The sequence below is a fragment of the Lagopus muta genome, chromosome 9 (genome assembly GCF_023343835.1).
Source record: "Lagopus muta isolate bLagMut1 chromosome 9, bLagMut1 primary, whole genome shotgun sequence".
Classification (NCBI taxonomy): Eukaryota; Metazoa; Chordata; class Aves; order Galliformes; family Phasianidae; genus Lagopus; species Lagopus muta.
Window position 1 is genome coordinate 15,735,721 of NC_064441.1, and position 15,343 is coordinate 15,751,063.

Below are 15,343 nucleotides of genomic sequence, written 5' to 3' on the forward strand. Positions count from 1 at the left end.
TCCTCCTGACAAAAACACCATAGAAGCTGTTACCACACTTTCAACGTGACATCACGTGTGAACTTGCATTCCTCTTACTTCAAATCCTCCCTACCACGTTTTCCATTATCTGCTCTGCCACCTCTGTGATAACCATCCCAAGCAAGAACCCCGGTGGCCTGCACCTATAACACGCAGCATCTCCTCTGCTCACCTGTCAGCATCAGGACACAATTAAGTGCAATAATTAAATGACCCAAATTTACAAACCTGGCTTGTAGGGAATGGGGAGCAACTAAGTAACCCAGACTGTCCTATTCAGATGGGGTAAAAGCTTCGTGACTATGGGCTGCAGGATCTGAGGAATTTTTATTGCACAAAACACAAACTCACCTTAGGCAAGAAAACATTCTTTGTTTGTCTGTTACTTTGCTATTTTTTGTGTTAAAATGTTTTCTAACTTTTATGCAGTGACAAACTCTGAGATGAGCAAGCACTTGTTTATGTCTCTGACAGTAACTCCAGCCCTGAGAGGGTTCAGATTAAAGCACACTCATTAAGCAACCAATCGAAGAACCACGCATTTGACTAAATGATTCATCGGATGTGTTTGATCTAAAAGATATTCAGAAAATTGATTATATAAAAGGTTGTAATTTACAGAGTCTGTTTTCTCCTAATATAAAGACATCTACATTTTTAGACAAACTCTTAGTGAATAAAATAATCAGCTTATATTACACACACAAGTACTCTCACACAGACCGATGAGTAATTGCACATAAAACATTCATGGAAGAATCAAACACGCTAAAGGTTAACTATAATGGATCTTTCACAATCAAAGAGAGAAAATGCATGAGGCAGAGAGAGCCCAGGGCTTCACTTTATGAAGGCAGGGTATGCTAGAGGGCTTCCCTCTGCCCCTAGCCTCTTCTTTTGGCCTGGCCATTAAGCCCAAGGCCCCGATGAGCAGTGTTATCATCAGGACTGGTAACTGCATCCTACTAAATACTAAGGCTATCAGCCAATCACCTTACCCCACAAACAATGAGCAGATGAGAGCCCGTCAGCTCTAACTCTCGTAACAAGACTGAGTGTGATCTCCTCAATTTCATCTAAATATTGAGAAGCTTGAGCGACAGTAATCATGGGGTGCATTACACAGAGTAATTGTTGGCAATGACTTATTGGGATATTCAGCTTTTAAAAGAAGAAAAATGTTGAAGAAACCTCTGGAGTAGAATGCTGTCAATGCACGAAGAGTCTGTTACGTGACAGTTCTCTAAGCTGCACAAGACCTGCAAACCTTAGACTGATAGCAGCACAGGGAGAGCTTGGCATGCTGACTCTAAGAGATACAGCACTGAGGGTGGGAATAAGTGTAAAACACCACAGCCAGATTCCGTGATAAGATTGCATGGTTGGGAATTTGGTGGTACCACAGAACTGATAAACTGTATAACTATCATCCTGAGTTAGCAGCTTTTCAATTTTCGGTTGCATCAAACACAACAAAGATAGGTATGATTCACGTCACTCAAACTCCAACTGAAGATAGTATAAAAACAGCTTGACAGAGAGGAGATTTTGGGGAAGATACAATCGCAGACAAGTTGGGAGGACACCACTGGCTTCTGGGACCGATTGGGTAAGGTTCACATGCTTGGATGTACCAGGAAACTTAGAAATCAAGTTATTCCAGCTTTACACATTTGTGGTCAGCTGGATTATTCACACTACAGGTATTTGCACACACTCTGCAGACAGTGTATCTATCACTGGCAATTCAAACAGTCTGTAATCCATTCCTCTAATAACAAGCGCTATTCTATAAGCTAGCTGTATGACTCCTCATTGGGCACAGCCAAACTCCTTAATGATGGCTTTGATGAGTCCATTTGAGGGTGACTAAGTAGAGGGGTGCCACATTATGGGTGAATCCTCAGTGCTTTATGCTGATCTCATTCTGTTAAAAAGTATTTTGTTGTGCTTCACCCCCCTCCTTCCCCCCCCCCCCCAAGAATCAATCAACATTAGCTGTGCACTGCATTCTGCTAGTGTATTTAAAACTATTTTCTATCATTCTAATTCTGATACAGGAAAGACACATTACCAATTTGTTCCACATGTTTTTGGGTCAAGGAAAGAATAATTCCTCGTTTGCACATAAATTGGCAAGACAAAAATCATCTTCCCCTCTTCATGTTCTAGCTCTTCTACTTTATTCTCTTATTCTCCATCCCTCTTCCCCCTACTCCTCCTCCTCCTTTCCTCCATCTCCATCACTGCTATCTCAGTTCACTGAGTCACCCAAGGTATCAGCAATCACAATTTCTCCTTCAATATGCTGGCAGTGAGAGCCCTGTCTTCAAGGGAATAGGAATGATCTGCTATCAGCTCCTGCAAAAAGGTGGAAGGACACAAGTTTACAGGAAGAGAGTTGCTGGTTATGGCCATTAGCCTCTCTTAATCAGAGGCTGATCAGGTAATTCAGTGGAGCGCCTTGCTTTGGAAACTGAAAACCAAAACCCAGAACTCCCCCTCAAAATGAATCTATTAAGTTCATGAGAATAATCTATTTTCCTTTCTCTTTTTTCCTTTTCCAAGAAGCTCTAATAAAGACAAAAAAAGTCAATAGCTGCATTATTCCAAACTGCTCCAGAGCTTTTCTGAAGAACTGAGCTGCCAGCACAGTTCTTCTGTAGTCTTCCTGGAGCGCTAAGGAATGAAGATGCCCTCGGCACTCACTTGCCAGCCCTCAAACAGGTTACAGAGCAAAAGCCTCTCTTGCTAGCCAGGAGGCTTGCTGGAAGGTAAAGGTAAAACCTGAAAAGCTCTTCAAAGTTGAATCCGACTTCAAAAAGCCTTTCTGGGGGACCTGCCCTGCAGCTTTTCAAGCTTTTGCACTGCATTTGACTGTTTGTCATTAACATTCATTTAGCCAGCTCTATACAATAGGCTCTTTAATGGATCTTAGGCTGAAAAAGGGTACTGCCGCACACATCAAAAGTAGAAACGCAATCCATCTTGAAGAAAACTTTGATGTCCCTTAAAATGCCATATTTTCAGAGGTGATTAAATATTGAGCCTGGGGAACTTCAAGACTTAACACATCTACAAGCTTCTATTGACCAAGCACCACAGGTGCAAGCACTGGAACACCCCACTGGTGTCTAGAATGAGAAAACTGGCTCAACAACCTCCTGCTGCAGCACCATGCCCACAGTCACTCTGAAAAGTCTTCTGCTCACGTGTCTATAGGTCTTGGAAGCTCACATCATAGGAATGTCTGCATTTTTTCAGCCAGCCTGATTTTCAGTGAATCAGTGAAACTGGGGATCTGTACTTATAAAGAACTTGGCACAGTGTCATTAGGTTACAGAAGAAAAAAAAAAAAAGCAACCAACAAGCTGAAATGCAAAAAAAGCTTTCTGGGATATCTGCCCATTCTTATTATATAGCCTCCATTACCACAGCACTGGAGTGCTTTGTGATTTTTAACATATTTATGCTCATTGCAGTAGGACAGAGAAACACCACCTTTTTTCTTTTAGAAGTTGGAAACTGAGGCACAGAGAGACCAAGGAGTCCAGTCTTCAAAGAATATAGGATCCATAAGGACTAAGCAAGACTTGCAAATTCATGCCTGTAAGTGTTGCTGAAAACCCACTGAGCCAAAACTTTGTCTCAAAGCTTGGCACTGTCGTCTTTCTTTCTGGGTACATTCTGGATTGTAGAGTGCAGGAAAATTCATTCACTGGAGGTCACTGTTCAGGATAGAAATCAGATGCTCTGAAATTATGAAAGCAAGTCAAATCACATGATCCCATTTAGGGTAATGTGACGTAACCACACTAACAAATCACCTTCTTTGGACCACTTGGAGATCCACTGTTTGGCTTTTTTTCCTGGCCATAATCAGCTCGCAGGCCAGCATGAATCTATCAAGAACATTTAAATCTTGCCTCATCTTCTCAGACACTTAGTGGGCACAAGTAGCAGAAAGTTATAGATGAAAAGGTTGTTATATGGTGGTGTGACTGTCACATAATGGAACACTCTCTCTGAGTAATTGCACAAAGAGCAATTCTGTGGGTTTTATTGAATAACTCAAGATAATTTAAGCCACCATAAAAAGATAATGAAAATAAAAAATAACTCTTTTACAGGAAGAAGTCTCTGCATATAGCAAATGCTAGAGGCAAAACATTTATGAATGTATTTTAATTTTAGCATTTTGAGAAAACTTTGCAGCATTTTAAGAGGAGAAGCTTTTGTTCAGACTGCCCAATTATTCGTATCAGGTCACATACATTCTGAATGTTTTGCACATATGCTGCATAGCAAAATTCAGTATACATGTGCTATACATAAAAGAATGGAAAATCCCTATTCTGAAAAATATTCCCAACTGCATAAGAAAAGGGGATAGGAGAAACATTTCTGTGCATCAGGTTTGTCTCCTTAGTACCATACCTCTGCTTGTATCACTCTTCTTCACTCCTACCAGTTTAAAAATCAGATTCTTGCCATACGTACTCCTAGTAGAGGGCTGTAACAGATCCAATTCACAATCTCATCAATGCTACCTAAAGACTCAAAATGCAGAAGATAGTTACTCCTGCTTTTTGAAAGAGCACCAATAGCACTAACAGATTCAGCCAATTACCCTTATCCAACCTGTGGCAGAGCTGGAGATTCGTGCTGGGTCTTCTGCCTCTCAGCCCCCTCCTCAGTGAAGCAATGACAGAAGTCATGCATCAAGTAAGTGAAGATGAAAGCACTTAAAACACATCTAGAGCTACAGTGTCCAAATATAGGGACTGTTTCTTTCTCTGGTTTTAGTTTTGTTAGACTTCCCTTTTAAAGAAAACACCTACACTACATCTTTCTAAAGGTGAGGATTTTGTCAGCAGGGCTATTATTACTCTTGTTAGGGAAAAACAAAAAGCAAACAATGACAAGCATAATTCAGTCCTTGCAAATACCATGTTCAGTGGCAGCAAGCCAGCTTCTGATCTCATTTACACCAGGGCAAAGCCATGACAACCGCAGTGCTGAAATCAAGAGCATCTCCCACTGCAGGCAGCACAGCAGTGGGCTGGCAGCACAACACAGCCTTGCTCAGGAAGGCGTAAGACTCAGACCACTGCTTGGAACCAGCAGTAAGGTGCTTCTGTGTGTTTTGGACTGGGTAGAGGCTGTTGCCCTTGGGAGATGTGCCAGGGCAGTACTGAGTCAGACCAGGAGTGATTCACCCTGCAGCATCAGGGCAGGATGAGGCTGTTCCTCTCCAGGCAGCCCTTGTGCTTGTCTGACATCCTTACAAGCACAGTTCCTTTGTGCCTTTCCAGAAAGCAGCTGAACAGCCTCTAGCAGCAGTTTCACAGTGCTTCCATCTTGATCTTTCTCTTGAAGCAAGCGCTGTGTCCAGTGCCTGTGACACAAGTTGTGTCAACACAGCAGCAGGGAGCATATACTCAGCATGGGTCACTCTTACCCAACAGTGTTTCATTGGGATCCAAATAAATGTTGGTGAATTTGTGTGGATTGTAGCATTTCTCGTAGAGAAGACACAAATACTTGACACTGTAACGGTATAATGAAGATATTTTAATGGGTGCTAATTTTAAAAATAATTGGAAGAAAGAAACAATTTTATAAGCTCCAAATCTGTATCATTTTTGACGTGCCTTTTGAGAAAAATCTGCCAATTGGCCTCAACTCATCAGGCAATGCTATGGTAAATGCTGGAAAACAACCTGTGTGTAAATAAGCAAATCCCCCAATAGTAGAGCTGTGCTCCCTTTTCTACTATCAGTGTAGATATACACAATTCAAGCTCAAGTATTTCTGATTTATTCTCCAATGGTAACTTGTTTGTATGTCTTTCCTAAGTAGCTTCTGGAGGCAGCTACCTGCACAGCATCCCAATGCCAAAGGCTGTCGGTCTGCAGCCCATAGATTCATCAGTGCAATATATTACACATCACTCACACAGGTCAGCCAAGCCTGCCAATTTTTCTAGGTAGTCTAAACGTCAGGTACTCCATGTTCAGTACTGCAGCGCGCACATTCCCTTAGGCCTATAATCTTAATCACCATTCTAGTATTGTACTGTTGATATGGGATTTAGGTTTCTTTGTTTATAACTTTTGATCTTATGTCTGCTCTTCGGCATGAGTAAGTGCTTTTGGATTGATTTAAGCCGTTGTTCTTTTCTCTGCAGCCTGACACCCATCTTTATCCTGTGCATCTCCCCTAAATCATAGACCAGCTTTTTTTGTACAGCAGTTACGTAAACACAGACAAAATAAGTTAGCTAGTGAGCTGAAAAGGTTTATTTCTCCATTCTCCCCATTACAAACTTGCATTTTCCTCATGACAGCATTCCTAACCCACAGGTGAATCTTTGATCCAGACCTATAAGTTCTTTAGGATCAGTACATCTGCTTGTTGTCCTACCTGAAGAGATACAGACCTATACAGCATGTAAAGCACAGGTCCACACTATTTGCCATTTGCACTAAGGTACAAAAGCTACCTAGAGAAAAATAAAAACATCAACCAAAACCAGAATGGTAAATAAACTAATTAATTACTCTGACTGTGGTGACACTGAATGCACGGGAAGGGAAGGAAATTTTGTGGAAAATGATTTATCTTGATAGTTAGGGAATGGCCTTTGATCCCACAGGGAAGCCTAAAAGATCAGCTGCAAATTACAGTTAAAAGCATCATAATGAAGATGAGTCAATATAAAACAAGGTGTAAGGGTATTATACTAAAGCAGTAGACAAAGAATCTTCATGGAGAGATGAGGGCATTCTGCATACTATGATATCCTTCTTTAGATAGCAAAACCACACTCCAGTCCCACACTGGAGCAAAGCCAGCCAGGAAATTAAGAATTTCATTGCTACTGGAAGATATACATTGTCACTAACCTTTCTCTGAAGATACCTGGTCATCTATCATTATCTTAAGTAATTCTCTAGTTTGAAGGAAGTCCAAAAGCACTTGAGGCAGTTCATTACTCACTCACAGAGCAGAGTGTTCCTGTGTACTTTCCCATAGCTCTGAGGTACTCAAAACAAAATTCAGAATGGGAACTAACTGCTAACCTTCTAAAAATCCCAAACTCTTGAGAGAACAGAGAGAATCTGTGAGGAAAAAAGAAAGAGTTTAAAGCAAAAAGATGAATCTGCTGAAGTTCAAATATTTCATGAGGTATTTGACTCCACATGGGGATGGTCATGTTTAAATGCACAGCTCATCAAGGAAAATTGCTTCATTCAGTACAGAGCATTTAATTTCCCTCCTTCTAACAAGGTATGGTTTTGTTCCTGCAGATCTCTGCATTGCAAAACAGGCCTTTGTTCTTTTGTTTCAATCTTGAGGAAAAAAAGTTGTTTGCTTCAGGCAGCTATTTTGTCATGCAGATGTTGAGGCAAACAAGCAAACAAACAAATGCTGAGTTACTCTAATTTAGAAAACTAGCAATTTGTACAAATACATGGGGGAGAAATTCATTGTGCTTTTTGGATTCACAAAAAGAAAAGGTGGGCTCAAAGCAGAATATCTTTGGCCAGCTCCATGTATGAATATAGCTAGATTTCAAACCCAATCTGTAAGTGAGATTCTTAGCTAAACTTACTAAAAACACAAGGGCAAGTCATAAAGGTCCAGGTGAAAGGCAAAAGTCTTAACATTCTTTATGTGGGCAGGGTGTCAAAATAAACATCTAACTTATTAAGCAGAGACTGGACTTTATCCAACAAACAGGAACCTTATATGGCACACTTCCATTTTGCCTACAACACAGATATTCTCCATAATCCTGTAAGATTCTGAGAAGTCAACACAGCAGATAAATTTTGCTCTTATATGCCAAATGCCTATCAATCTAGGTGTTAAGTTTCACAACAACAGAGCTGAGGCCAATAGTTAAAGCTCTTAACATAAGGAAACAGAACGTCAACTGTATGTTGATTTTAGGCTTTCCATAGATCCCTGTTATTATCATAGTAGGATGATATAACTTCATTTTTCAAGAAAAAGGAGGGCTTTCATGCACTGTTACTAGATGAGAGTGTCAGTATTTTTCCAGGTCTTAAGATTCAAGGCAAGCTATATACAGAGAAGTTATTAGTTCAGGAAAAAAAAAAAAGTGATATAGAACTTAGGTTCTCATGTTTTATTTCCTCTATAACACTCTTACTTTCTAATACAGCATTTGTCAGCAAAAGCTGACACTTACCAAATGGTCAAATTAATATTAGGCAAACAGCTAAGCTGGCCAATATCAGCCAATTTCAATGCTTGCCTATCCTTCTAGGCTAGCTGGGGAACTAGTTCAACAATATGCCTCTATCCAACTTAGGTTAAGGAAAGCATGTTTTGACCTTAAAAAAAAAAAAATATATATATATATATATATATATGTATATATATGTATATGTATATGTATATGTATACATACATACACACACACACACACATATAGTCCTATTACTAGAATTCTGGTGGCTCTGTAAGAAAGCAAGTAAACATCACATGTTTATTAAATTTATACCTCAAGATACCAATGTGAAGAATGGATACTTAGCAACAAGAAACAGGAGAGCACAAGATGTTCCATTCTAGTGACACATTTTGCAATGAAATAGAAAAGCTCACACCAATCTGTAACATCTAAGACAATGAACTAAATCTTCACAAATAGTGGAACTTGTAATCAACAGTGAAATGCCAGATTTAAAAGCCTGAATCAGGTGAATGTAACTCAGCCCCCCAAATTCCATGACATTTGTCTCCTTGCCATCACCACGTTTTTCAATTGGATTGAAATGAGTAATCTTAGTTTTAAAAGGTTGGTTCGATATTTCTGTTGCTTTATTAAGGTCAAGGAGTCAAGAGATGAGAACGCTAATTTCTGCAAGCAGATTGACTGACATTTGAAAAAGATTGAAAATTCCATCAGTACGGCACATATTTCTTAGCAAAACATTCATGTAATTTCTCAGGCATTAATCTGAGAAGGTTAACAAGTCAACTCCCAAAGAAGACAGCTACCCAGATGGCCTACAGTGTATCAACTAGCCCCATTAGGCTGTTCATGCAGATGGCAGTTATGGACCATACAGCAGAAGTCCAGTGTGTTCTACAGTGTAAACCTTGGATCTGAATGGGGGAACTGTGGGAATCTGGAGGGTAACGAACACAGGGATGCAGGTATAAGGCCAGTCACCAGAAGTCAATTCTCTTTAGCTTTTTCAAGCTTCAATCAGTTCTCAGAATATCAACCCTCACTTCCTTGGTTGCAGGTGGCTATGACTTTGCATTTTCTTTCCTGTTTCAGAAACTGAGTAGAGGAAGCCAAATCAAACTACAACACACTGACAACCTTCCAGCTTGGCAGAAGGCAGAGGAATACATCCCTAAGCGTGAATCATTCAAGAGTTTATTTAGTAAGTCTACTGGCTTGTGTAGAGGCAACAGACAGAGGAAATAAAGTTTCAGGCACCTTCCAGAACGCTCAAAAAACAGACCAGTAACACAACAACGATTCCTTTTTGCAGAATAGTGTTTGAGTATCATCAGACTGGGAATTGTATGCAAACCAACCAGCTCCTTCAGCTGGACCACAAAGAAGAAATGCCAGGGAAGAAAATAAATCAGGCACACAGATGAGAATAACCTCAGGATGAAGCTGATTAGTCATTTCAGTTACTTAAGTGGAAAAGAGAAAGCTTTTGAAATTGTTCCAGAGTTCTATGCATACACAGACAGTTGAGTATCACTGCTCTTTTTGCCTCAATAGTATTTTTCCTTTCAAGATACCCCAAGGAATGTAGATGATGTTGAAAAAAAAAACATCCAGCTAGCCCATGTCATCAGGATGTTAAGCAGAGAAAAGGGGAAAAATATATATATATATATATATATTTTTTTTTTATACTGCTGATTAATTAACAGAAATGATTCCTTTGGCATACCAGCTGCACAGTCTCTCTCCCCTGTCCAGAAAAGCCTGTGATAGTCTTTCCCCAGTTTTTATGATTACATTTTTAGATACAATTTATGGAAAGTACATTAGCTTACAGGTCCTTTGAGCAATAAAGCCTGGGATGCACGCTGTACTTTTGCTGTGTCCTGCCCTGGATGGTCAGCACATGCCCCTGAGCATGGCCTATCATCCACCACTGTGCACTCAGGAAGACAAAGCCCTGCTGTCTTACAAAAAAAAAAAATCCCTCAATTGTTCATCAATTAGTGGCTGGTTTAGCTGGAAAAAAGAAAAAAAAGTCTTCTCATATGCTCTCCAAGTACTTGTTTTGCTATGTGTTATTAAAGACAAAAATTTCAGGGCTCCTGGTCCATTTCCATACGTTCTCACAGCATCATGGATTTATGAGCTCCCTCTCGTGGCTACATTAACAATTAGGGACTGTTTTTTTTCCAACTGAGCAGTGGTTGTAGATTAGATATATGACACCAAAGGGCAGTTTGTCATTTTCTGAAGCAGGAATTGATTTTAATTTCCTCGGCTGCTAAATGAGTCACCACAGCTCCTGCTGAATCACCTGTCACTACCTCTGGTAGATGCTTCTTCACTGCTTCAGGGCATATAGCCAATCAGTACTCATACCAATGCCCTAAGGAAGCATGTTGAGGGATATGCAGACTGGTTGGTGGGGTCTTACATTTCCAGACACAATGGTCCAATGGAGATATGCCCCCCTACTACCAGCCAAGGGCAGAAGTGATGTGCCTATATACCACAGAGCACATCTTTCCAGACAGGAACCTCCAGATTCCAGCAGCCCCAGAGGAGTGTCTCCCCCTTGTGAGTCCTGGCTTTGCCCCACATCCATACATTGATAGTCGGGCTTAATGATTTTAGATTTCCAACCTTAATTATTCTATGATTCTGTCATTCCAGAACGTTCTCCAGCCTAGTTCCTTCCCTCACACGCAAGCTAGAGACTCTATGAGCATCAGCGATTTCCAGAGGTCGATTAATGAGCAGAAGAAGAACCATCCAGCTAACTCCCCCATCTTCATGCAGACTGAGCAACAAAGAGATCACAGACTGAGGGCACAGCAGGGAGATTTGCAAAACAAATTAAACATTTCTAAACCAGAAGTCCCAGAGTTTGAAGGCTGAGTTCAAACCTACATTTTAAAAAAGATAAGGTCATACTGAGCAAATGTATCATACCAGTTCTGGCAATAATTGTTTTCTAAACTGACAAAAGACAATTTACAAACTTATGGCAACAATCTGAAGGCAACCATTAAAGATGTGGCTGAGATTTCCCATCTATTTTTAACAAAGTAAAATAGAAAGAGCAGAAATGCTGTTCCTTTTACCTTACACTCATATTTCCCTCAAACCAAATGTACTGACTCGAGAGACTTTTTGTCATTTTACCATTAAGAGCTGGTCTGCAGGCCTAGCAACTTAACCCTAGACAAATCTGGGTCTTACACATGGCAGCAAACAAGCAAACACTGCAAATCATTAATTTTAGGACCCTATTTACAGAAATGTATTGGAGGCACCACACCCACACACAAAAGCTCATCAAAAGAATAAACACTGCTTCCCTGTTTAGAATAACAGATTATCTGTTATCCATTTTAAACCCAAGAAATCTTCTGTAGGAAAAGGCAATGGCAGACAATCAGTTCTAAATTACCCCAAGGGTGATGGTCACAATCCAGTTAAAGAAAGAAAGATTTGCTTACCCATCCCAAGGATTAGGGTTTATGAAAAATTCCAAAAGGAGGGATCTCCAGGTAGATATCCTTCCTCCGTGGTAGCCAGCCCTTAAATGAGGCTTCTGGTCAAAAGCAATTCACCTGTGCTCTCAGAGCTGGCTGTGTCTGTTCACCAGGTGCTCAATCATTGCTTCAGGCCCCAACTTAGCAATTCCCATACATCTGCTTTAGAAAAGATCACTTATTAAAAAGATTAAAATTCATTAACATAAATATATATATATATTTTCATGTCAGTAACACCCAATAACAATATTATCAATAGTTAATGAAGTTCATAACCATATATCCCAGAAAGAAGCATTTAGTTTGTGTGAAAATAAGCAAAATTAATTGCAAATATTTGTATATGCTCATTTACTACAACGACAAATAAGATGCTTAAATTGCATAAATGGCTAAAAATCATTTTCTTGTTTTAATAGTCATCTGATTGTAGTGCAAAATTGCTTTTTCTCATCACATTCACCTGGTTATGCAAATACTTGTTGTAATGATTAGATATCAGACTTCTTCGTCCTTATCTCTAAATTGGAGAGATATGGATTTGAAGGCTGGACTATCAGACGGATAAAGAACTGGTTGAATGATTGCAGCCACAGGGCTGCTGTCAATGGCTCTATGCCCAGATGGAGGCTGGTCACAAGTGGTGTCCTCCAGGGGTCTGTCTTGGGACTGGTGCTTGATACTAAATATACCCTCAGAAAGTTTGCTGCTGACACCACACTGAGTGGTGCAGTTGACAAAATAGAAGGGAAAAACATCATTCGGAGGACCTGGACATGTTTGAAAAGTGGGCAGTGAGAATTTAATGGGTCAAGTGCAAGGCACTGCAGTCAGATCGAGGCAATCCCAAATATGAGTACATTCTGGGAGATGCACTCATTGAGAGCAGTCCTGCAGAGATGGACTTGGAGATCCTGGTAGATGAAAGGTTTAACATGAGGCAGCAGTGTGCGCTTGCAGCCCGCAAGGCCAACTGTGTTGTGGGCTGCATCAGAAGAGAGGTGGCCAGCAGTGAGAGGGAGGGGATTGTTGCCCTCTGCTGTGCCCTCCCAAGGGCCCATGTGGAGGATTGTGTCCAGGCCTGGGGCCCTCAGTACAGGAGGGATGTAGAGCTGTTGGAGTGGGTCCAGGGAAGGGGCACAAGGATGATCAGAGGGCTGGAGCACCTCTGCTATGAAGAAAGGCGGAGAGAGTTGGGCTTGTTTAGCTTGGAGAAGGCTCTCGGGAGACTTATTTGTGGCCTTCCCGTACTTGAAAGGAGCTTATAAACAAGAAGGGGACTGACTTTTTGCATGGTCTGATAGTGACAGGACAAAGGGAAATGGCTTTAAACTAAAAAAGGGAGATTTTGGTTAGATGATAGGAAGAAATTTTTTCTCAGAGCAGTGAGGCACTGGAACACACTACCCAAAAAAGCTGTGGATGCCCCATATTTGGAGGCATTCAAGGCCAGGTTGGATGAGATCCTGGGCAGCCTGATCTAGTGGTTCGCAATCCTGTCCATGGCAAGGAGTTAGAGCTAGATGATCGTTAAGCACCTTACCAACACAAGATATTCTATGATTCTTATTTGAAAGACAGTACATATTCCTGCCCTCCTTTCTCAGAACATTTAAGGGTTTATCACACTGCCTTCACCAGACTTTGGATCCAAGCTCCAAGAGACAAAACCTTGGTCACAAGGCATGATGTTTTGGTGCAACAGCATCCCTCCAGGGAAGTTAAATTCTTCAGCTGGAAAGAAAGAACAACAACAAAACTACTTCAAAAGGCAGCCAACACACAAAGTGCTGTGCAAACTGCAGCACAAGCTCAGTTCTTCCTGCAAGAAATTATTTCACATTAAGCAACATTCTCCTTTTTGTCAGGTCTCAAAATACAGTAAAACAACACAAACCAACAACCCAGACAAAAGCTGAGAGCTCCAAGCAGTGGATTTCAGATGGAAAGAGAAAGACATTGTGCCAAGTACCCTGTGACCCTAAGGAGCTGCTGCCTGCAGCAATTGACTGGAGCACCAATCTGCTCTGCAGGTGACCCCACATTGCCTGTTCTTTGATATTTATGGTGGCATTTCACCAGTGTATTGCCCTTTTAGAGCTCACTCCCACCATCAGACCCTAACACAGGTAATTCTGCAAATAGCTCAATTCTGAACTGAAAACTCAAACAGCAGAGAAGAGTTCAATTTCAGGAGAATAGTAAACAAAGAACAGGACCAAAATGACATCTCAAAGTACTCATTTCATCTGGTTGGGAACAGCCTGCAGGCACAGGCTCAAAGCAATGGGAATGTAACGATAGCTAGCACTGCACAGCGAGTTATGAACTGCAGTTGCAGAGTTCGGATAAGACTTTCACATGCTGAAAGGCTACACTTGGCATTCAGTTTCAGAATTGTTGCTGTTGTGAGCCCTTTGAAATCTAAGCATTCTGACACATTTTAATACTGTATATGTAAATAACGTTTTTCACGTTCAGGCAGAAGGAATCAGGCAGACTAATAATGCACACATATTAGAGATAATGCCTTCGGGGAGAAATAATAATTTGCAGCTAAATTACTTAGAGAGGTAATTGGTATTTGTATCCCATACTGCCTAGCATGATATTTAAGGATGCTGCAAAATCCTCGTTACATAGTTATGTTATATGCTATGAAGCAGCTCTCAGACAAAAATCTGCTTAATAGTTAAACCTGTTGCTATAACAACCACTTTTCACAGACATGGATACACAGAACATACACAGTGACATCTGCATTAACAAAATCTCTTATTACAATTGAATTTTACCTGGCAAAAGAATCAGTTAAATTTGGGGGGGAGAGGGGGGAGGGGGGAGAAAGGTCTTTTTTTTTCTTTTTTTTTTCTTAAACTACCAACAGAATTTGATCTCTGAACACCAAAAGTCTCTCCAAGGAAAACTTCCTGTTTAATTCACCTGGTTTTGGGTTCCACTTAAATGTTTCCCATCCAAAGAAATGAATTCGTCATCAGCCAAGCAGACATTTAAGCATATGGCTGATTCCACTTAAGTGGGTCAAAATACTGTTTTTGATACACACTGCACATGCTCAAAGATGCAACTTCTTCCAGCCTTTGCTCACAAAACTGAAGAGCAGAAACAAAAGCTCAGTGTGACACAGCAGGTCTGGCAAAGAATCAGCAGACTTTTCATATATTTATTTGATGAATCAAATCACCGTTTGCCCCAACTTTGTCCATCTTAGACCTTAATTAATTGCCTGGAACAGGAGAAGGGTATATAATAATAATAATAAAGGAAATTGAAAGAGAGAGATGAAAAACTCTTGTAGGTCAAGCTAAGGCCAGCAGAGAAGTGTTAGGGGCAGTTCAGGAATGGCAGATGGTTTGTGATGCTCTCAGTAATGGTTTGTGATGGCTTCCAGTAATTATGGATATTTACAGACTCAGGAGGTTCATCTCTGCATGAAAACAATGACATACAAAGGAGTGCTACACACAAAGCACAGTGAAAGCCGCTGACTGGGTGCAGGACTGGGTGCTGAAGATGGTTACTTCAAAATAAAGAGAATAAAAACTTC

General features: G+C 40.6%; 1 long non-coding RNA gene across 1 annotated transcript in view; it reads right to left on the reverse strand.

The window, feature by feature from the left end:
• The window catches only part of LOC125697896 (uncharacterized), a 24,493-nt gene extending 12,633 nt beyond the window's left edge, over positions 1 to 11,860 (reverse strand). The window contains exon 1 of the long non-coding RNA XR_007378973.1: positions 11,737 to 11,860. This is a non-coding gene — a long non-coding RNA (uncharacterized LOC125697896). The remainder of the gene's footprint in view (positions 1 to 11,736) is intronic.
• Between the last annotated feature and the right edge of the window lie 3,483 nt (positions 11,861 to 15,343).